This window comes from Herpailurus yagouaroundi, unplaced genomic scaffold (assembly GCF_014898765.1).
Source record: "Herpailurus yagouaroundi ecotype Mexico unplaced genomic scaffold, PumYag 77, whole genome shotgun sequence".
Classification (NCBI taxonomy): domain Eukaryota; kingdom Metazoa; phylum Chordata; class Mammalia; order Carnivora; family Felidae; genus Herpailurus; species Herpailurus yagouaroundi.
The window spans coordinates 38,319,944-38,342,493 of NW_024412388.1; positions in this window are offsets into that span (position 1 = coordinate 38,319,944).

Genomic DNA, 22,550 nt, shown 5'->3' on the forward strand with positions numbered 1-22,550 from the left:
TGTGTCTATTCAGGAGTTTTTACTATGCATGTGTTTTAAGGTGTAAAAGAGTGGAGGATATAAGAAAAAGGGTAGCAAGAACATTACAAAAGTCCAAGTGTATCTTTGCTCACCCATATCTCCTTTCTCCCTGTCTCCTTCCCCTCCCTTTCCAGTTCCCCACCTCCAGTCATCTGTTTCTAGCAAGTGCTACCCCAGAGGGCCTTTACTTCCCCTGACAGCCCCAAGGGAGTGAGGGACTGGGGTGGAGTGTAAGCGTGGCCACAGACCCAGTTTTGGGCAGGGAGCTCTGGGGCAAAGGACTCTCCTTGGCACCACTCAAATTCTGCCCCTTCCCACTGTCACATCCAAACACGTGCAGAGTCTCCACGGCCTTGAGGAATTTGGATTCCAGCTGGAGAGACAGGACTTGTTGAAAAGAATAAGCCCTGAAGAGGGCTAGCATGGGTGGCCTGGGAGCCACGGCGCCTGGGCCCCTGCCCCTCTCCTTCTGCCTGCCAGGCACCCACCTACCCTGGAAAACACCATGACCGGAAACTGGGTCACGATCCCACTCCTGCTTCCACGTCCTCTGGACCCGCCTCTGTGGCGGCACTGATGACGGTTCTGTGATGTTTATCTCCCTTAGGAGATTGAGTACTCCAAGGGGCGAGGACCAAGGGCCATGTCCCGAGTGACTTTGTACCCAGAAAGTAACAGCATTCAATAAATGGTAGGCTTTGCGTGGTGGCTGGCTGGGCTGTGACTGGGGGAGCAGGCTGGAGGGGGAGCCTCCTTCAGCTGGAGTGAACACACTGCGTCTCAGGTGTCTGGAAAGAGACCACAGTAACCCTAACCCTAACCCTGTCCCATTGCCAAGGACGCAGTGAGAAGGTCCCTTCCTTTCTCTCTCTGCGTCTAGGCTGTCCCTACTCTCGTCGGACCCTCTCCAGTGCTGTCTGTGATCATCACTCCATGCTAACCACTCACTATAATTGACCACAATTAAAATTCTAGTCCTTTGAGGCTTAAACGGCTGATTTTATGCACACCTCCTATTGCTGCCAAATTTGCTCCAAATTTCAGTGTCCTCTGACCCTTTGACTTTACCCGTGTCACCTCACCTGCCCATGCTTTTCTCATTGTTCCCCACTGACTTTACAGGGAACTCAGCTTTCCCCCTTGATTTTCCCCAAAACCATTCCCATGAAGGATTTGTGTGCAACCGATTATACTGAAGGCTTGGGGAGGGGAAGAATCCTAAACCACAGAAGCACAATTGGAAATTCAATATTGAACATGCCTCTTTTCCGGAGCTCCTCGGCAGCCTGCTATGAGGGTTCCCCACAGATCTCCCAGGCTCTAACCTGCTGTCTGCACTGCGGTGCTCACTCCCTCCTCACTGCACACTCTCCCCATCCTGCAGGCCTTCTCCTCAGTGTCCCCTCTCTTTGTTTTGTCAAGCCTGTCTGGATCCACACCTCTGTCCTCCAGCCCAGGGGTGCATGAGCACGCTGTCAAACATAGTAGGGCTGCAGGAAGGGTGGCCACTCTCCTTCTCTACCCTCTTTAGTAGAGGTTAGTTCCTATTTGTCTTCACATCAGCATAAAAGTCATGCACATCCTAAGGGAAACCGTATTGTCTCAGTGGTGACCTTACCATGGCCACCTGCCTTCTGGAGCAGATAAGTCCCCAGCACCCAGCATACAGTCTCATGGTCCCCTTTGACCTTCGAAGACAGTGTCAGAGTGACATCTGTATAATGATTTCATTAATATTCATCTCATCCCTAGATTGTAAGCTCCCCCACCGAATCACCGTCAAATACAGAGGTACTGGCACATGGTGGGTGCTAAAAAGAATGTGTTGTACGAATAAGTGAAAAAAATAAATTAATGAATGAGTGAAAGAGTATCCATAGCAGAGGAAACCAAATATTCAAAACACAGAAGTGGGGGAAAAGCATGACACAATCAGGAAACAAAAAAGCAGCTTAAAATGTCTGGATTGGGGGCGCCTGGGTAACTCAGTTGAGTGTCTTACTCTTGATTTCGTCTCTGGTCGTGATCCCAGGGTTGTGGAATCCACCCCTGTGTCGGGCTCCATGTTGAGTGTGGAGCCAGCTTAAAATTCTCTCCCTCTGCCCCTCTCCACTGCTTGCACGTGGTCTCTAAAATAATAAAAAAAAAATTAAATAAAATATAAAATAAAATGTCCAGATTGGCAAGGCCATCGCTAGGCCACCTGCCTTCTTGGGCAAGTGAGCAAAAGTGCCCCTCCACCTTGGTGTTATGTGACCCCTCATAGGGCACCCAGGCTGCATTCTCACTGCTACAGCCCCTTTGTCCAGATGTTCCACCTGCACACCCAGGAGTGTCAGCCCTGCCGCGCTGGCTGGCGTTGAGGGAGATGAGCGGGGGCCAGCTCATGCTAAACCTGGAACTTCATTATTTCTTTCCCAGATCACTGCGCCAGCCTCTGTGTTCAAGCTCTCCTCTTCCAGTTCACCCTGCACACTATAGCAAGAAGGGTCTTTGTAAAATGTGAATCTCGTGTTGCCTGCCCCTGTAAGATTCTCTACCGTGCTTCCCAGCCTAGCAGGAGGCCCTACAAAAACTGCTAGAAATACCCCCAGGGTTCAGTCCTTGGGCCCCGTTCTCTACCGCAGCCAAAGATAGGCTGTTCTGCACAGCGGCTAAGAGCAGGGACTTGGAAGCCTGACTTTCTGGAAACTTCTAGCTCTGCCCCTTGCTGACTACATGATCCTGGGAAATTTGCTTAACATCTCTGTCTCCTTTCTACAAACTGGAGATGCTAATTGCAGCCACTGCATAGAGTTGCTGAGGGGATTGAGTGAGGTAATTAACATAAAGTATTTTAAACAGTGCCTGGCACATAAAGTCATAATTAAACTCCATAAACGTTAGCTACTATTACTAGTAATAGTAGCACCGTGGTGGGCGCACAGGAGACACGGACACTACGTGTCCTGTTATTTCAGAGCTGGCACAGCGTGAGGTCAGAGCAAAGAGGAGAGCAATGAATTTTTCCTGAGGAGTCAGGCAAGGACCTAACAGTCAAGTTCATATTGGAGCTGGACTTTGGAGGATGAGTAGGAGTTTTCTAGGATGAGTCACACAAGGTGGAGGGACAGCATGTGCAAAGGTGGTGAGGTGCATATGTGCATGGTAAGTTCCCATAACATAGGGATAGTATTTACTCATTTGCCTATTTAATCTTCCCTTGTAAATCACGTTTTGTTTCAGCCTCTCACCTCTAAGGCGGAGCTCTGGTGTTTACTGACCAGAGACAGGAGAGAAATCTGCATCCGACCACCAAAGCAGAGGCTGCCAGTCCCACCCACGTCTCCCAGGCCTGCACCAGTGCTGCCTGCTGGGTGACTTCCTAAACAAAGCCCTGCAACTCTCTGCCGAGGGCTCTCTCTGGCTGCAGAAAAATGCTTAGCCACCTGCACAGAGCGGGCTGGAAGTGTGGGGGAGTTAAGAGCCTAAGAGCAAGGCTCAACCAATGACAGACAAGCGTTGGCCAAACAAGTCGGAGGCTTGTTGTGAACCATCTCCAGAGGTTCTCAGGGACTGGAGCCCTGGTGGCCTCCAGGCCCACAGCGTTAACCTGTCCATGAACACGTCCTAAATAGCCGCCTCCCCTTTCCTGATTCATTTCCTCCTGTTCCTGCCGGTGTTTCCTGGGATCGCCCGACCGATAAACTACTTGCACCTGCACTCATGTCCTGCTTCTGGGAAATCAAACTAAGGGAATTGCTTAAGACTCCAAAGTCCTTGTGCCCGAGCTTAATTTTGCTACTACTTGCTTTGTGAACCACCCTCCCCGCCCCTACCACTCGTCAGTTTCTTCAACATTAATAAACGGGAGGAGGGGGGGTTGCAAAAATTCATAGTAGTTGAGATGAAATCTAGGAGCCTTCTAACACTGTGTGCCTATCGCAGCTCTGTCTCTGTGGGGCAGGCAGCGCGCGGTGCTGGTGATGGGTGTACAGGGAGAGCAAGCCACATGCCTGCACACTGGAGCGGACACAGCACAAGGAGAAACACACTGAAAAGTCGTTTCTAGAGAATTGAAATGGATTTGCCACAAGCAATAACGACATTTAGAAGTTGCTTTGGACTGTGAAGGGGTGGTGTGTAAAAACAAATAGTGCTCTTAAAAATACCACGAAGGAACGTTTTTAAAACTGAATCGTAATTGAGCTTGGACCACAAAAGCACTCAATTTAATATGTGAGACTCGTAACTGTGTCTCTGGGCGTGAGAGTTCACATCAGTTAGAAGCCGCTGGAAGCTGCTGGCAGCCCAGGCAAAACAATGTCAGTTTTCCATTAACCTAGAACTAGTGTCTCTCTCGACTTCCAGCCCTAAGTAAGATTGCTGTAATTTCTTCTTTTCTCCAGGGTGAGAAGTTGGGAGAACTTTAAAGGTTATATATAAATATAAATCCTACAGACTTAAATTGAGCTAGTAACAGTTTACTTTCATATTTCAAAATCAAATCTCAGCTTTAGCTTGGACTCACAAAGTAGAAATGTCAGATTTTTTTGCTGTGGTCTTACATAAAATCTACAACTTTCACTTCAAGAGGAAAGAAACCCCCCAGCATTTTACCTTATCCCCTGAATAGAATACAAAAGCCTTATCCATCTCTCAGAGTGGTTTTTATGTAAATTTTAGAATGGTGTCCCTTCAGAAAGGGAAGGAGTCTCGGGTCAGCAACCTCCTGTGACCTCGGTCCTGGTCATACTTTCTCTGACCTGCCTCCCTGACAGGTAAGTCTCATCAGACACTGCTTGTTTGCCTCCAGTGACGGGGAGCCGCCTACCTCTGAGCTGGCAGCCATCATTGGACCACAGTTCTTTCTCTTACTGACTAAACTTCGCATCCCTGCATTTCCAACCATTTACAGAAACTGACCCAACAATGTGGAATGAATCATTTACTCCAAGTGAATAATTTACTCCAAAATTACATCCCCGCTACTTGTGATTTATTCTTAAAAGAATAATTCACAAAACTGGGAACTCCCTGTAGAAGACAAATTAATCTGGGAAGAGAAGTACATGAAGACTAACGAATCTGGACAATTTCGACCACTCACAATTATTTTGTAAAGACGATTCCATATCAGTCATCTAATTTGGTTCTCGGGACCACTCTAGAATGTGGAATTATTTACAAATGAAGAGACAAACTCAGAGGAGAAGTGATGTGTCCAAGCCCCATCACTCAGTAGCAGAGTTAGTCCCTGAGCCCAGAGATGGGGATCTGCCTTCAGGAGTCACCCCCCAACCTGCTTACAGACGCAGAGTTCTTTGTGGGTGGTGTGAGCTTCCAGGTACATGGGAGAGAAGTGCAAAGAATTGACAGTTTAAGCAGAGATCAATCTTATAAAAAAGGCAGGCAAGTACACTATTGCAGTATGTTGCATTGAAGACTGAAAGTAGAAGTGGGAGCAAAATACTTCGGGAAAATAAAGAAGCAACAGATTCCCTGGTAGAGTTGGGGAGGTACGTTCACAGACATGACAATTTATTTTGGATTTTGAAGGGGGAGTAGAGATTTATGTGCAGAAAAATGGAATGTATTATATTCCAAGGAGAAGAAACGGCACAAAGCAAGACAAGTAGGTAACAGGGCACGGCGCGCTCGGGGATGTGAGGTGCGTGATGTGGCTGAAGCATCGGATGTGAAGATGTGTAAAGCACGACAGCTTGGAGGAATGGGTAGAGGAAATTCTAAGGCCATGGAATGCCACTATAGATTGAGCGCCATGATGTAACCAAAAACGGGATAGGGCCAGGGAGGGTGAGGAAGGGCAATGGATATATCCAAGGAGCATCTTATTGTTTATCTAGAAAAGTTGTTATGGCAACAGAAAGAGAATAAATGAGAGGGTCAGAGGCTGCTAAGGGGTGGCAGTTTGTGGGGCTGTTGCAGTGTCACTGAAAAGAAGTAAGAGTCCCCAGCTGATGAATGGATAAACATGTATAGGCACACAGTGGAATGCCATTTAACATAAAAAGGTATGAAATTTTGATATGTGCTGCAACACGGATGGACCTTGAAAACATGCTTCATGGAATAAGCCAGACACACAGGATAAGTGTGGTAGGATTCTGCTTATATGAGGTGCCTAGAATAGACAAATTTGCAGAGACACAAAGTAGAGTATTAGTTCCCAGGAGGTAAGGAGAGGGGGGAAGGAAAGGGTATTGTTTAATGGATATGGAGTTTATGTTGAGAATGATGAAAAAGTTTTGGGTATAAATAGTGGTGATGGGTACACAGCATTGTGAATGATTTAATGGCACTGAACTGTATGGTTACAAATGGTCAAAATAATAGTTACATATATTTACACAATAACAAATAAAGATCGGTGGATGGATGGATGGATGGATGGATATATGCTGAAGCAAATACAGTAAAATTATGAGTTCAGATTTGAGCATGTTGATATTGATGTCCTGTGAGATATCACATTGGAATTGCCCAAGAGTTATTTGTATCTGTGGGTCTGGAGCTTGGTGAAGAGATCAGGGCTGTAAAACATCCTTATATGTCTTGCTTGAGAAAAATACAACCTACCTCACAGAACTAGTATTAGATCTCTATTTTTGTGTTATGGGGTGGGGGAGGGTGCTTGATGCCCCGTGGCTAAGTAATTTTTGGATAGTGAATTACTTGAGACTTTATTTTGTGGGGGAAACTGGGAAAGGGACGGGGTGGAGCCCCTCTCTGTCCAGTGAGGCTTCTGGAACTGGTTTGGATCACGTATGTTACAATAGAATTTGGAGGTGGGTGGGAGAGGCGAAGACAGGAAGGACGCGCCCCAACTGCTGGCAGTTCTGTAGGGGGGCAGCCTTCAACTGTCAGCCCTACAAGTGATTTGTCAGAGGTCCTACCCTTCAGGGGCAGCCCACATCCAGTGACTAATCTGTATAAAAGCATAGTCATTTCAGCCTGATGTGAGACAACTCTGGTGGGTCATTTTAGCTCGAGAGCCCCTCGGGCTTGGCCAAGGCTGCTATCAGGCCCATATCACATCTCAACTTCTCCCTACACCCAACCCTGTGTCCTTCCTTCCACTAGTGTGGATCCAGGGCACTCCCTTATAAACATCCTGCCCTCCAAATGCCAGGTTCAGAGTCTGATTTCAACCAGTGACAGGGGTCTGCATGACTAACCAAGCTCCTTTGACTTTACCTAGTCATGGTCCTTGCTATAAATCACCAACTCTGCTGACTCCATCTCTAAAGACAGACCCTAACCTCTGCCTTCACTACATGTACTGTTGAGTAGCTAATGGCTGCTTTCTGTTTCACAAGGTAGAGTGTTAACAGGCTTCAGTTAACCCAGTTGGACAAGTAACAGAAAGACTATCATGTGTTCGGCAAATTATTCCATCCTAGCTTGCCCCAAACACCCCCATAGCAAAAGCCATTAAACCTTCTGTGTTTTATTCTCTTTCTCCTGCAACCCTGAAGTGTTTGCTGACATTTGAAGTCTGGTAATAATTGTCCCCTGGCCACATTTCTGAATCTTCAGGCAAATTCATGGCTGTCCCATTTTCTGAGGCAGATGTTCTAACCTACCAATCCATTCTAAACAGCCTTGCTTCTGGATATAAAGGGAAAAGATGAAATAAACATCTTTAAACTACAGGGTCAAAAAAATTACACTAGAAAAAGTTCCCAAAGGAAACACTGGATGGTCACAAAAGACAGGTTTTAGTAATAAAAATAAATATGAGACTTCTATACATTGGTACGAATCAAAGGAACCAAGACTAGGGACAAAAGATTGATCATTCAAAGCCTTTTAGAGGGATTTAATTTTTTGTTTTGCTTCGGTTTGTTTCTTTGTATACTTCCTTCACAGTAAGTATTGAAGCCCAGTAATTTAAGCAAAGTGCATCTTGCATTGTACTCAAAGAAATCTCAGACCATATAGATTACTTAACAAGGATAGAGGTGCAAAAAACCTTATGAATAGAAAGGACTTCTAATAGATTCATCCCTTAAAATTGTAGCTGCCTGATTAACAATAGCTAATGTTTACTGAGCACTGTGTGCCAGCCACTGTGCTAAGTGTGTAGACGTATTATCTTGTTGAATCCTCCCAACCCACCTGAGACAGGTAAAGACCTCGGTGTGCAATGTGAATGACGCCTCCTACAGTTGTGCAACATGGCAGCCCTGGGGATAGGCGTTACTTTCTTTTTTTCAGAGAAAACGGAGGCAGTGAATGATTCAGCGTCTGGCCACCAACTCACACCATTGGTTCAGGAAACTGACAGGACTCAACCAAGCTGACTTGACTAAGCCAGGGCTCTTACTACACTGTACTTCTTCCTCTGCGATAAGATGCAGGAGTTCACTGTGGCAGGATAGGTAGTGTAGTCTCCATTACCATGAGTTCCTCCTTGTCCTAGCAGCTCTGTTCGCCTGCGCTACCTTTCTGCACATCTCTGCCCACTCAAATCCCATGCATTCTTTAAGGCCAAGCTCAAATGTCTAAACTTTTCCCTGGACCCTTCCTTCCTTAGCAGAGTTAACCAGATTCTCCCTTTGTCTCCACAGTACTCTGGACCTAGATACTTTGTTTTTCCAAGATAGAATAGCTATAGCATTCAAGATGTTTAATAAATGCACCTCTAGTATTCCTAACATCGAGTTGGGGGCATGTCTCTTGCTCCTTGAGACAGGAAAGAAGCATTTCCTCCTGCCTCTTTACCTGCCCACCAGCCCCCATCTCCTTTTCTTTTCTTTTTTTCCTCCACTTCCTTCAGCCTCTAGAGTTCAGGACTGGATTTGTTTATCCTTATCATATTTTCTATGTTGAAGTGTAACCCACGAGGTTGTCTCTTTCTCTTTAGGACTCAAGGTTCCTCAAAAGCAGGGATGGAGTTTCATTCCTCTCTACATCCCCTTTCCTTGGCACCTAGAACAGGGCCCAGTACACAAGTGCTCAATAAAAATCAAAGGAAAGCCTGTGCCCTACTGACATTGTGTGCGGGATGCATATTTCTATATGTATTAGTTCAGGGACAGCAAAACACTTACCAAATATATAAATCCACAAGACATTATTCATAATGTTAAGTTCAGGGGCACCTGGGTGGCTCAGTGGGTTGAGCGTCTGACTCTTGATTTTGGCTCAGGTCATGATCCCAGGGTCATGGGATCAAGCCTTGTGTCAAGCTCTGTGCTGAGTGTTGACCCTGCCTGAGATTCACTGTCTCTCCCTCTGCCCCTCTTCCCTGCTCATACACGTGCTCTCTCTCTCTCTCTAAAAAAAAAAGAAAAAAAAGGAATGTTAAGTTTAAAAGTTACAAATAAAAATTTAGTCCATTTCAAAATGGCTGCACAGAATATTCAAAACCCTATATTTTAGCTCTTTCATGTGCTGTGATTGAAGAAAGATTTCCATTTTAGACAGAAACCACCATGAGCTTAAACAAAACATACCATGTGTGTCCTGGGATAATGATAGGTCTTGCATTACGGGTTGTGCATTATTATGGTTAAAGATATGTATTCTAACCAGTCCTGGGTGGAGGTGTATGATATACTAAATTATCATATACTCATGCAGTCTAAATGCACGCGCACTTCTCTCCATGTGAAAATTTATGTGACACTAGGACATTAGGCCAAAGTAATTGTACCCTTCAATGTTTACCTGAATTTGGAGAGACAGACTAACATTTACACTGACAGTTAAACTCTTTGGACACATCAAGTTCATCCATCTAGGTGGAACTAGATGTGAACAAAATCTCTTAATAGTCAAAGCCAGTGACATAACATCAATACTTAAAAGGTCGCTGACGGGACATTTTCATTCTTGTTTTATACAATCATTTCAAATTGGTAACCTGGTCCCCAAGCCTACTCTGGAACACAAATGGAAAATTTGAAGCGGGAAAAAAAAATCTGAAAATAATGAGATGTGCCAGTTGCCAGCAAGAGAGGGAGAAGCACCTCAGTAACACAAAAACTAAAACTAAAACAAAACAAAGAGCCATATTTGTGTGGAGGCGGTCACTGTGGGCTCAAAGGCTCTCCTCCACCTCAACAGCCCTACCTTTGTACTGGTGGATACGATAACTAGTGTTCAGCTTGGGGGGCCAGAATCATCAAGAATGCATTCAAATATATTCAGTGTCCTCTATTTCAAAGAAGTTAGGAGATATGTGATAAATTTAGGTGTTCCAGTCAATAATTAAAAGAACAAACATTTTAATGGAAGTATAACAGAACTATTTGAAAAATTCAAATATTCAGAACTCATTAGGGCTTGAGTAGTGTAGGTTTGACTACTTGGGGACTTCATATTATGGAGAATGTACAGCCTATCCTGACATAATTTTCTTTAAAAGCAAACTTTCTAATACCATCAGATATCACTGCCTTTTCTGACTCAGATTCAGCTTAAACATCACTACTTTTTAAATCAGTTCATCTCTGATATACCTAACTTAAAGTACGACACTACTTATCTCAAAAATCATTTCCATGGTGTGGACAATCCTGCAGAAAGACTTTTAGATGAAAGCATGATGGTGTGTCGCTGAAAATAAAAGGGATAATCTTTTGTATTTTGTATTTGTATGCTTCCTTCCCCCAATCCACCCAATCTTCACATTTGGTTTAATAATCAGTCCTACAGAACTGCAATCTATATAATGTGTGCCTTTACCAAGTAGCACCAATTGAATCTTAATTGTAATTATTCACATCTGGCAAGACTTCAGGTCTCACTGGACACATATCTTATAAACACTAGGAACTTAAGAAAGGCTACATCCTTTATAATCATGTACAACCTACCAAGCCAGAGATTCATTCAGTATTTCCAGTTTGCTATTTTACCTTCTGACAAGTTTTATAAAAGCGAAGGGAATAAAACTAACTTGCATTACATACAAGATGTTGCCTACACAAATGCCAGAAAGGAAGCAAAATGAACAGTCGGGAACATATGGCAGTGAGCTGACAGCATAAAGAAACTAGTTCTGCGTGAGCAACAAGGAACATCTTGAAATGTACAAGACATATGTGTTTTAGGAAGAAGTCTGAAGTGTTTCATAATAAAAACAGGACAAAGTGAACCATGAGTGCTGAATAAAGTTTTAATTAAAAATGGATTTTTAGCCTTCAATGTGAATATACAATATGCTTCACAGATGGATTTTCTATTTAAGCCTTACCCAAACCAAAAAGTAAGTGAGACAAATAAAGCTTCTGAAAATGGCACAGAGGCTAAAATGTATGTAAATAATAGAGTGTTCTGGTACAAACAAACAAGGAAGGAAGAGCAACCCTTCTGTCATCTATTTTCTGCTTGCATATTGTGTAAGTAGATCGTATAACCTACCTCCAGTGCAAACACGTTTCTCCTCAGTTTAAATATATAATGGACACATACAATTGGGAAACAACCTCATTGTCGAACCATAAAGGAATGGTTAAATTACTTCACCATACATCAATGCAACGTTAGAAAACCGTTAAAAATACATTTTGGCACCATTTTAGAGAAACCAAATGTGTATGTGTTAACATTGAAATAGTAAGATACATTATTTGTAAAAAACTAACAACTTTGTAGAAATGCATAGAATATCACAATGAAACATGCAAAAATATTACCAAGTTATCTCAGGTTTTTACTTTTATATGAGCAAATACTTCTATAATTTTCCAATTTTTATGTGATATTGCTTTTTTAAATCAGAAAATAATGCTTGAGAAGTCCAGTTAAAGCTGAAATATCTACTTAGAAAACTGATATAAAATAGCAATGACTCTAAGTTTATCAGGAAATGTTTTTCTATTATTAATCTTTGATGTCGGAGCAATGGTGGCCCTTATCTGGATAGTTCCATTCTTGTCCGAGGCAAGAAGGAATTATCCCTAAAGTTCACTGGCTACACGCAATGAATGAAACGCAAGCATTTAGCAGATGAAGATGTGACAATTATGCTCTTTGTGCACATAGGGTCAATGGTTAGACTTTTCTATTTTTCCCTTGAAAAAAAAAAAAAAGCGAGCAAGCCTAAGTCACACATAAAAGGCTATCTAAACATAAAAGGCATTTAAACAGCATGAGTTTAAGCTGGAAAATCTCTGGCAATGACTTTAGTGTTTGAAAGTATCTTGATGCCAGAAAATACTCTTCTATTACAAAATATTTACTTTTTAAAGTTCAGCTGAAGTTAGAGTTTTATGTGAGATCTTTAATATGGATCAAAAGTAAATTCAGCAACAGCCTTTCTTCCTAGGTTTTCTGAAGGCTTCGTTGCACTTAGAAGCCACGTTTATTTATTGCCAGTGTTTCCTGATGTTCTCCCGGCACAAACCTCTAGCTCTAGGCGAGGGACCAGCTTGCTGCCCCCAAACACACTGGTTAACCCTCATTTCACACCTTTATGCTGCTGCTCGATACTTCCCCACTTAAAGACTTCTCTCCTTTCCTTACCTATTCCAATCCAACCCATCCTTCAGCCTGAACTCATGTCCCTCCTCTGTTCATGAAGCCTTTTCACATAAGTGGTGTTGGCTCCTCCGTCTCTTGAGCTCTCATTATTCACGGACCCTTCAGCAATTATACATTCCTTTGTAAGATCTTACTGTGATCTTTTCAAGTATTTATGTCATCTGGTAAACTGGACTGAAAATTCAGTGAGAACACTTAAGAGTCATTTTTTATGTCATCTGTAGTGTTTACTGTGAAAGTGTAATAAATATGCTGAAAGATGAAAAAGAGCCAGAAGAACAGACTACAAAACTCTTACTCTGGTTACCCTGGTCTGGTGATGACCTTTGGGGTGTCAGCTACATCTGCTTAATAATACTATGCGAAGGAAATGGCATTACTTGAGCCCCTAAAGATTTGTTTTGGTATGAGGACGCAGTTCAAATTCTAGAGGAAAGCACGTGCAGAAGGGCCTTGATGTGATTTTGACATAACGCCTCATCCTCCTCTTGGGCCCCAATTTTACCATGCACCCTTATACTCTACCCGTGCTAACCTTCTGCAGTTAGGCTGCGCTTCGTTCATGTCCCTGCAGGTTCCGATGCCCTGCCTCTTGCCTTCTGATAAATCATCCAGTAAGACCGAGATAAAAGTGTGTGCCTTCATAATGTCTTCCTTTACTCATTAAGGAACTGATCGTTTCCTCTTTCACACTGCTAAAGTACCCACCCAAACATCTCCTTCATCCATTTACTTATACTGTATATTTCCACAATACACTTAACATCTTAGAACATACTGTATTATAATGTGTTTGTGAGAGGTCAGGATATATCTTATTTATATTTGCCCAGTGCCACTCACAATAACTAGTTCACAGTAGGTACCCAAGTTTTGCTAATGAATACATAGAAAAATGAATGACCTTGGTAACGCTTTAGATGAAGGGAGGAAAAATACCTGGTATTGAAAAATTAGCCACGGATAACCCAAAAGGTATATAATTCACATGGAAATCAAGAGCCAGCCTTTATCCTTCTTGGAGCTCAATGCATTTTGTGCCTAATGTAAAAACAAAACAAAACATCCAGATGATGAAGAGGTTAGCAAAATGAAACATTTTAAAAGGAGGAGAGGAGTGTCTGGCTGGCTCAGTTGGTAGAGCATGAGACTCCTGATCTCAGGGTTATAAGTTTGAACTCCACATTGGGTGTACAGATTACTTAAAAATAAAATCTTAAAATAAAATAGAGAAACTTATATCGGCAATTTAAATCCTTACTACAGAGGATGCTGTGAATATCAGTGCTAGGCCCATGGTTCTCCAACTTGGGCAAGCATAACAATCACCTAAAAGACTCTTAAAAACACAGTTAAATTTACTCTATCAGGATCTCCAAAGGTTAAGATGAGGAAACTATTTTTAACATGCTTCCTGAGAGACTCTGATCAGTCAGGGTTGGGAACCACTGAACTGGAACATGACCACTTCACTAGCTTTCGATCTGAACGCTATGTTGTCATGCATATTCCACTAATGAGATGGATATTAGGTCTGTCTCAGATATTCTTGTTTTGAATCCTAGACCTAAGGAAAAGTTATTTCCAAATTATGACCCTTTCTAATTATTTGTGGTATCTAGATCGCTGAATTCTTTAAAGCCCACAGAGCTACTATTAAGTTACAAGCTGGCTAATTTAATTTTCCTTGCTGTTCAAAGGAACGGAAGTGTATTAATAAGGAAGTGAATTGGCCAACAGGTAGGAGCAGATTAGGGAGCAGGAAAAGCAAATATTTACAGATATTCATGAACATATACAAAGATCTGAATCAGGGACAACAAGCCTGTTCCAAATATACAAATGAATCAAATATTATCTCTTAAAATCTAATATTAAGTTTCATACCTAAGGAAAATCAAACAATAGTGGGGAAAGTTCTACAGGATATTTATGAGAAAATACCAATATCTGGGTTTAAATCCTAGTTCAGCCACTTATACTCCCACCGTGTGACCTGCAAGACACTTAACCCAAACCTGAGTCATCTCATTTGTAAAAATGGGCATTATTATCCCTGCCCTACTGGATGCATAAACATCTTATGGAGAGATACAATGAAATAATTTGTATAAAAATGTTTGAAAATAGTAACAAGCTACATAAGATACAAACTAGTATTTATCATAAAAGTTTAGTGGAAATAGTTTTCCAAGGCTTTAAATGTTTTGTAGATAAAAATTCACCAAAGTCAAATGTTCCTTTTTACCATTTTCCCAACACAAACACTTGAAAATACTTCCTAACTCAAAAGCTGGCATCTTTTTTTCTCATTTGGCAAAAACAATTCCCCCCCTGGCTTTCCACTGGAACTGAAGTGAGTTTGACTGTTTTTGTTTAAGATTATCAACAAAACCCTCTCCAAATTATGCAGTTTCTATGCCAAAACACATTCTTTATGTGGCACAGTTGTAGGATTATATCGCATGTGAACAACTGCTGGGCCACAAAGGAGAATCAGGATAGCTTATTTTTGCTATCCTTTAGGAAAATGTGAAATAAAAAAAATTTTTTTAATGTTTATTTTTGAGAGAGACAGAGAGAGAGTGAACAAGTGGGTGGGGGGGGGGGGCGCACAGAGAAAGACAGAGACACAAAATCTGAAGCAGGCTCCAGGCTCTGAGCTGTCAGCACAGACCCTGACGTGGGGCTTGAACCCACAGACTGTGAGATCATGACCTGAGCTGAAGTTGGATGCTTAACCAACTGAACCACCCAGGCACCCCAATTTTTAACATGTCCTTGTCGAGTGGTAGTTTCATTTTCAATTTAACTTCTTAAAAAATGTTCTTAGCTTTTATTCATTTATTGATTGAGAGTGTAAGTGGGGGAGAGGCAGAGAGAGAGGGAAGAGAGAATCTTAAGCCCAACTTGGGGTTTCACCTCACGACCCTGAGAGATCATGAACTAAGCCAAAATCAAGAGTAGGATGCTTAGCCAACTGAGCCCCCAGGCACCCCTCAATATAGCATTTTTATTTAATTGGAACATATTATTAAAAACAGGGAAGAAAGGACCTCTACTAATTGTTTTAGAAAGCATGTTTCAGATGAGTTCAACTGTTAGCTAGCATTATCATCATAGTAAATATCATTTATAGAGTCCTTAACATATGCTAGGCAAGTTTTAAGCCCTTTATATTTGTTAACTAACTTAATCTTCATAATGACCCTATGAGATCGGTAATATTATCTTCATTTTACAGATAGAAAGCTAAGATGAAAAGAAATGAAGTAATTTTTCTAAAGTAACACAGTTATTAGGTGGTTGAAATGGAATCTGAATCTAGCAGTGTGACTCCAGAGACCGTGTCTAACCACTAGACTATTTTTCTGAGCAGTGAATAATTCATATGCAGTTAAGATCAACAGCAAAATATTCATTGGCCAGCAATTCCCCAAAAAAAGTATATTTAAAAATTTACTTCATTTATATCTTAGGTTGAGATCCCTAAAGGAAAGTTTTGTAATTAAAAAATTTTTAATTTAACACTTCTAAAAAAATATCTGGTAAACCTGAGATGGGTCTACTTAAGAAAAGTATGTTGTATGTGTATGCATGTGTGTGTGCATACATATACCTCTGTGACTGGTATCAGTGCATCTTCTAAAGATAACTGCTCAATCCCATTCATTACAATTTTTTTTAAATTTTTTAATGTTTGTTTATTTTTGAGAGAGAGAGAGAGAGAGACAGACAGACAGACAGATAGACAGAGTGAGAATGTGGGAGGGCCAAGAGAGAGGGAGAAAGAATCCCAAGCAGGTTACAGGCTCTGAGCTGTCAGCACAGAGCCGCAGAGTTCGAACTCATGAACCGTGAGATCACGACCTAAGCCGAAGTCGGATGCTCAACCGACTGAGCCACCCCGGCACCCCTACAAATTCTTAAGAGCTATAGAGTTGTTCATCTGGCTGAGATGATCTAGGGTTCCTTCTGTTGAATTAGGGTAATTTACTCAAGCTTCTACCTCTAACATCCCCCAAATAAAAAAATATAAATGTGGTTAATTTATAAAGCATATCTGTGCTAAATCTAAAATAAACAAAGGACAAAATAAACTTCCTAGGATCAGAACTAGTTTTATAGAACATACACTCAAACTAAATTTATTCTTATTTCAAAAATAATACCTTAACAAGTGAGAGAAGCCACACATAAAGTTGAAATGGGTAATACTGTCAGAGACTGAAGTCATGTGTTTAGTTTCATTGTTAAAGCCTCATAAAACCTTTACCAAATGCACATTTGTATACAAGGTTAATAGGATTTTAGAAAATAGAAATAATGATGCTAAGGCAGCTGTCTATGCCTGGGCGGATTTATGCACAAAACAATAAAATAATGACAGGGAAAGGGTACTAAATCATTTTTAAGCATCTACTGCTTGTCAGGTACAATGCTAGTCACTTTGCATCATTTATCTAATATATTTGCATCATTTACTTAATGTATTCTTCATAGTAACCATCCCAGATAGGTAACATTCCCATTTTATTAATCATAAAAATAATACCTCCAGATAGCACCACAGTAGAGAATTCAAACCCAGGTATATATGGCTCTTTCCATATAGTGTATAAGTTACATAAATTAAATGACTAGTAAATTTAAAGTCCATGCCAAAAATCTGAGAAATTTGGTTTCATATCTTAAAATAATTTTGAATATTTTTTTTACATTTATTCACATAGCTCGTATTTTACTTTTTTTCTCCAATCCAATCAAGATTTTTCAAAATACTACCTGTATATATATTGGCTTGGAATTTTAGTTATTATAGTTACTCCTTTTGAACACCATGCATTTTATAGAGGTACTCTACATGCATTCACTCTTTAAATTATCGTAACAACTAGGACACCTAGCTGGTTAAGTCAGTAGAGCATGCAACTCTTGATCTTGGGGTTGTGAGTGTGAGCCTCACATTAGGCATGGAGATTACCTTAAAAAATTCTTTTTAAATGATCATAACTCTATGAAAATATCTTCCATTTTACAAGTGAGAAAACGAGTTCAGAGAGGTTAAGTAACACAGAGGTGACAAATTCAAAGAAAGACATCTAAGGTCTGTTCAACTTTCAGACCAATAGTATTGCTATTATGCTGGATGGAGTATTTTTTCAAATTGCAAATTCCTTTTCCTAGATCATTTCAAAAAGCAATTATGATAGTGCTTCAGGTATGTCAAAGAATGTCCACACTTATTTTCCTATTTAATTCTAACACTTCTCTGAGGAGTGGAGGGCAATGTTTATTAAGATTATTTCATAGGGGGGAAAAATGAGGTTCAGAAAAAGTTGTACTATGCAATGCTGCTGCGAATCTCCTGGAAATAGATCTTTCTGAAAGCATACATATATACCCTTCTTCAACACTTTGTATGTATCACTAATTTTACTAAAAAATACACAAAAAACTCCAGTGAATAATGAGTTTCATTGAAAGAAGTCTCTAACAGAATACACCTCTTCTCAATTCTATTACATATGCTCAAAGACATTAAAGGTTTTTGCTCATCTTATTTCTGAACTGGATCATAAACTAAATAAACATCTTTAAACTTCTACTGCAACAGAAATATAGTGATGCTCATGACAGTTTTTGACTTCATGTCTACTTTGTTCCTCATATTAATATAACCACCTATGCTCTATTTTGTTTAGTATTTATTTGGAATGTCATTTCATTTCTCCATTCCTTCACTTTTAGCCTGGGTGTGTCCTTAAATATAAAGTGGGTCTCTTGTAGGGGCGCCTGGCTGGCTTAGTTGGTGGAGCATGTGACTCTTGATCTCGGGGTTATGAGTTTGAGTCTCACATTGGGAATAGAGATTCCTTAAAAATAAAATCTTAAAAATAAAGTGGGCCTCCTGTAGATAGCATACAGTTGGGTCTTGTTTTATTATCCATTCAGCCACTCTGCCTTTTAATTTAAGAGTTCAATCCATTTACACTTAAGGTAATTACTGATAGGAAAAGACTTACTTTGCCATTTTGTTTTGTTCATAGTTTTTTTTTATTCCTTTATTCCTCCCTTGATGTCTTCGTGTTTTGCTGATTTTTTAAAAATATATACAGGGATATGCTTTGATTCCTTTCTGTGTATATATTTTTTGTTTTTGGTTACCATGTGGCTTGTTAGGATGTCCATACCACCTAAAGTGATCTACAAATTCATTGCTATACCCATAAAAATCTTAATGGCATTTTTTACAGAAACATAAAAATAATCATAAAATTCTTATGGAACCACAAAAGACCCAGAACATCTGAAGTGTTCTTAAGAAAGAACAAAGAGAGGCACTTGGGTGGCTCAGTTAAGTAAGCATCTGACTCTTGAATTCGGCATGATCTCATGGTTGGTGAGTTGGAGCCCTGCATTGGCCTCTTCATTGATGGTGGTGGAGCCTGCTTGGGATTCTCTGTCTCCCTCTCTCTCTGCCCCTCCCCTGCTTACACTTGCTCTTTCTCTCTCTCTCTCTCTCTCTCTCTCTCTAAAATAAACTTTTAAAAATAAATAAATAAAAAGAACAAAGAGGGGCGCCTGGGTGGCGCAGTCGGTTAAGCGTCCGACTTCAGCCAGGTCACGATCTCGCGGTCCGGGAGTTCGAGCCCTGCGTCGGGCTCTGGGCTGATGGCTCAGAGCCTGGAGCCTGTTTCCGATTCTGTGTCTCCCTCTCTCTCTGCCCCTCCCCCGTTCATGCTCTGTCTCTCTCTGTCCCAAAAATAAATAAACGTTGAAAAAAAATTAAAAAAAAAAAGAACAAAGAAACTGGAGGCATCATACTTCCTGATTTCAAACTAAACTACAAAGGCACAGTGATTAAAACAGTATGGTATTGACATAAAGAATACAATAGAGAGCTCAGAAATAAACCAACACATATATAGTCAACCGATCTTTGATAAGGATGCCAAGAACACACAGTGGGAAAAGGACAGTTTCTTCAATAAATGGTTCTGGGAAAACTGGATATTCACATGCAAAAAGAGAGAAAAGAAAGAAGGGGAGGAACTAGAATCCCTACCTTACAGTAAACACACACAAAAATATTTAAACATAAGACCTGAAACTGAAAAACTCCCAATAGAAAACAGGGAAAAATCTTTCTGACCTTTGTCTTGGCAAGGATTTTTTTGTTTTAATTTTTTAAATATTTATTTTTGAGAGAGACAGAGTGCAAGTGGGGGAGGGGCAGAGAGAGAGGGAGACACAGAATCCAAGTCGGCCTCCAGGCTCTGAGCTGTCAGCATAGACGTGGGGCTTGAACTCAAAAACCATGAGATCATGACCTGAGCTGAAGTTGGATGCTTAACTGACTGTATCACCCAGGCACCCTGGCAATGATTTCTTAGGTATGACACCAAAAGCACAGGAAAAAAAGTAAAAACAGACAAGTAGAACTACATCAAATTAAAAAGAATCTGCATGGTAAAGGAAACAGTCAACGGAATGAGAAATACAACGTATAAAATGGGAGGAAATATCTGCAAACCAGTTATCTGATAATATCTTTGTTAATAACAAAGTTTCAGTTGTAGAAGATCGTTAAGTCCAAGAGAAATACTGTATGGTATGGTGCCTACAGTTCATACATAAAGGGACACGAGGAAACTGAAATGTGCTGGACATGTCTATTACCTCATGTTGATGGTATCATGGGGGTTCACATATGTCCAAACTCATCAAATTGTACATATAGGTGCAGTTTTTTATATACTGATTATACCTCAATAAAGTTATTTAAAAAAAGAGAAATGTAGTGATGCTTGAATGCGTGGTTACATGATCAAAGAGGGTAACTAGTGCTCCACAGAAAGCACATCGTAAGTCCTTTACCTGGAACTATTCCATACGTCAACTCTGGTTACCATGAAACCTTGGATCAGTTAAAAATCAATCTTTGGTTGTGTTCCTTTCATACATTTCCACCAACTTTTGCCTTAGCTCATGAAATAGTCTCTTTATTTACTTTCAGTGTTTGGATGTTGGAAATTTGCCCTAGGTTTTACTGCATTAATGTTAAATACATTTGGGTTATAATCTACTGCAGTTAGTTCTCTCTGAAGAGACTCTAGCTCCACCATTTAAAAATGTTACGAATTGTAACAAGCTGAGTTTTTTAAACCACTTGCGAGCTGAAAGGCAGAATTGGATTTAGATTCAAATTCAAGCTTCACCACTTATTGGCTATGTTTATCACTAGTCAATCATAGCAGTTTGATCCTTGGTTACTTAGTCTGTAAAACTGAGATTGCTCATATCTAACCGAGCTCACAGGGTTATTGTGAAGATCAAATAATACAATGTATATAAATCACCAAGTACAAATGGTGGCCCTAAATAAGTGTTACTTTAGTTTTCTTGTTTTAAGACCTTTAAAGATGACACTTAGGTGGAGATGAGAAGTAAAAGAACAAAAAATTATCCTCATCCTTGCCCCCTCCCTCCACCAAAAGACCGTGCAAACATTCATATAGTATACAAATTAGAGCAGAACACGTTTTCTCACATCAGGCTCATTTACTTGAATTAGCATAACTTGAATGCAACATACTAAGTTTAAGGTATTAGTTTTAAAAAACTGCATTTCATTGAGATAGTTTTGCTTAAATATTCATATAAACACCTTACTTATTATACTCTTAATTAATCAAGAGAGCCAAAGTTTCTAGATTGAGTAGCTTGGTTACATCTGAAGGCTAGAAGATGGAGAATTCAATCCCTGGGTCAAAAATGTACTGCTTTAATGAATGACAAAACATAAGACATTGGGAAAGAACATTTAAGGCTCTTCTTAGGAACCATGAAACTTGCATTTCATAAAAGGGATTTTAACTCCACTGGAATAGAAGGTGCTTGAAACAATTGAGGCAATTGCTCCCTGGGTCCATTGCCTAACCCTGTATTCATCATCAGCCCATGATGGAGCTCCATCCACCATGGAGGAGCAGCACAGGAGCTGGCCCTCGTCACCTGAACGCTGTACATCTCAGTTGGCGAGCCAAGTAACAGATAAAGAGACAGGCCATCATAGGATCTCTTTTTTCTTAATTTAAAAGTACTTTATGAAAACTAGATTGCACTACACAAAACTCTAACTGTCTCAACTGATGACCCATTTCTTTCTTCGTGAGGACTATTGTACAACTAAAATTTTTCTCTTCTCTTTTCTTTTGTTACCTTTTTTGGCTACAGGTATAAACTAGCTGAAAGTGACAGTCTTATGAGGTCTTCTTATTTCTTCTGTCCAGATAGTTAGGCTTTGTATTGTTTTTAGTAGCCTTTCATGTATTTTTTCTTTCATGCTGTCACTCAACGAATGTTGTATATCTACTCTATGCCACAGAAACAGAAGTAAACAAGGCCCAAGACCAGCAGAAAAAGACACACAAGAAAGGCACTGACGATTTAGTTTGTTAAGTGCTATAATAAAGATATGCCAGGGGTGCCTGGGTGGCTCAGTTGTTCAGGCGTCCAACTCTTTGATTTTGACTCAGGTCATAATCTCACGTTTGTTGAGTTTAAGCCCAGCACAGGGCTCCACACTGATAGCTCGGAGCCTACTTGGGATCCTCTCTCTCCCTCTCTCTCTGCCTCTCCCCTGCTTGTGCTCTCTCTCAAAATAAAAACTTAAATAATCATAATCATAATCATAACAAAAATATGTTCAGATTGTTCTGCTGGAAACACAAAGATGAAGAAATACTCCTGAGCTAGAAAAGCTTACATCAAACAAAATAGAGTAAATATAAGGACATCCAAAGATATTGTACTATCATTGTTTGTTTGACCCTCCATCAACAGTTCAGATAAGCTCCTTGAGTTCAGGAATCCTGATTTATCTCACAAACTCATGTTCAGTACTTTTGTGGAGGTGGTCTATAGAAATATAGCAAAATGCACTTGAATATCTTACACACACACGTTTTCCCCTCAAAAGTAGCGTTATTTTTGGTAAAGAGAATAAGGGCTTAACTAATATTATTAGG